Genomic DNA, 2,322 nt, shown 5'->3' with positions numbered 1-2,322 from the left:
CCCACTGAGCACCTACTGGGCACAAAGAACCCCACTGCTTTCTGTCTTCAACCCTTGGCGGCGGAGCAAGCACAAGCTAAGAAACTCCAGCTTCAGAGCCATGAGTGGAGGAAAAGGTACTAACTCTCAGGACCGTATGACTTCAAAACTCTGAAGCGATAGCAACAAGTGATAGGCCAAGGAAAAAAAAGGAAAGCACCGGCTAATTAGCTGGTCAGTCTCAGCTCCTGAGGCTGCAGCATTAATATGGTCTTAGAAAATGGACACTAAGAGGTTAAACAAGAGGTTGCCAGTAAGAATCACCACCAAGTGTGTTAGCACCATCGATGCTTCTAAGGCTCCTAGAAAAATCAGCCAAAGGTAGAGACACACTACACCAAATTTACTTGTTAATAAATGTAATGGTATGAACTTCCAGGACACCAACAAACCAGTCACTTCCCTATTCCCCATTAAGGGCAATGTCAAGGACTATTTGTACATTATCCTCATTCCTTTCAGTCAAGGAAAGGCCAAGACAGCCAAATTGTGACTCAGAGGGTCTAGGAAAGGGGTGCCTGAGACCCACGACAAAGTTTTTGGGGGGCATTTCCAAGATTTAGCATCAAAAAAATGGGGGGAGATCAGACATTTTTGTATGACAGTTGAAAGACCTAAGACCTCTCTCCAAAGCGAATGCCAACAAACACGTTCTAGGTGAAATCATGGACAGACAATTTGTGTGGAAACAAAAGGAAATCAATCAAGGGGTCAGCATGTCACTCTTCCTTGTGCAGATTTTACAAGAACAATGGCCACACTTGCAGTCCCTGTTCCTAAAGCAAAACGATTCCTTAGCCAGTTCTTCAGCTGGGGGTTTCCTTGAGGATCCTGCATCACAGCCATTAATAAAGTTTATGGGAAGAGTGGAATTTCAGGTGGTCTTATGATGCATACTTCCTTCTCTAGCACAAAACGACTCAGGGGGTTTCCTTAGGCGAGGGACTGATTGAGTTTATAACCCTTTCTGGAAAAGGTTTACTTGCCAAGGTCTCCAGTGCAGTTGTTGCTAATTGCATCATACAGATGAAGGGCAGGCTTATTTTGGGGCCAACAGGCTCGTGAAAACTACCACGACCACCACCACCACCAGCTTTCAGCTAATCTCATCAATTCTTTCAGTCACACAATTAAACATTACACACTTATTTACTTCCCGTTCTACCTTTCCTTACCTTTCCTTACCTTTTCAGCACTTACTGTTCTTTCTACAGATATTCTAAAATACATAGCAAACATTATTTCATTTTTCTACTTTTCAAAGGACAGAGCCCAAAATGGAGTTTCTCGGGCCCTCCTTGAGCTCAGACACAATAACCCTTTCCTGGAACCCCAGGCAAGTCACAAGACATTGAGATTAATATCTCCCACAGAATTTGTCTTCAGCTGCCAGACCTGCCCTTCTCATCTACGCGACCGACACACCATCCACCTGCTGTCCGTCACCCTGACTTCAGCTCCCATGAATGCCTGCCCCACCTACTCCCAAAAGAAGTTTTAAAAGGCCCCTAAACCAGGCCTGGTGGCTCATGCCTGTAATCCCAGCACTTGGGAGGCGGAAGCAAGAGGAGTGATTGCCTGAGCTCAGGAGTTTGAGTCCACCCGGAGCAACATCGTGAGACCTCTTCTCTGCAATAAATCAAAAACTAGCAGGCGTGGTGGTGCATGCCTGTGGTTCCAGCTACTTGGAAGGCTGAGGCAGACGGATCACCTGAGTCCAGCAGGTCGAGGATGCCGTGGCCACGAGCAAAACACTGACACGGCTTCTCCCAGCTGAGGCCCTCATCCCTAGGTAGGCCCGCCCCGCTTTCGAAGTGCACGCCCGAGACCTCGCGGCTGCCCCAACAATCTGCTGCCTACTCCCGCCAACGCCCTACGTGGGGCCCCTCCCGGTCTCCCGGGGGAACAGCGGCCGAGCTCGACTGGCGCGAAGCGAACGAACCGAGGCGGGCTTCACTCGAACCCACCCTCCCCTTCCCGCCTTCCTAGTTTCTCACTTCTCACGCTCGCGGACCCTGCTCGTCCCCTCTCGACCCCCTCGATCTCTTTACAACGCCCGCCGGTCCCGTACAAACCGGAGCTCCGCTCTCGCCGGACTCCTTTTCGCCCCAAGGAGCAGCAGGCCACGGACGCGAACCCGTCCTCACCACTGTGCCTACTACGCGGCTTTCCGTGCCGGGCACGTCCCTCCCGCACTTGGCCTCTGCCACCCCACGGCCTCCTCAAACGGCTGGCAAGAGGCCGTCCGGGGGCCGAGCACGCCAGGCACGGGGTGCGGGGCCC

Source organism: Carlito syrichta, unplaced genomic scaffold (genome assembly GCF_000164805.1).
Source record: "Carlito syrichta isolate Samal-C Ts95f unplaced genomic scaffold, Tarsius_syrichta-2.0.1 Scaffold151581, whole genome shotgun sequence".
Taxonomy (NCBI): Eukaryota; Metazoa; Chordata; class Mammalia; order Primates; family Tarsiidae; genus Carlito; species Carlito syrichta.
Note: the sequence above shows the minus strand (reverse complement) of the source record.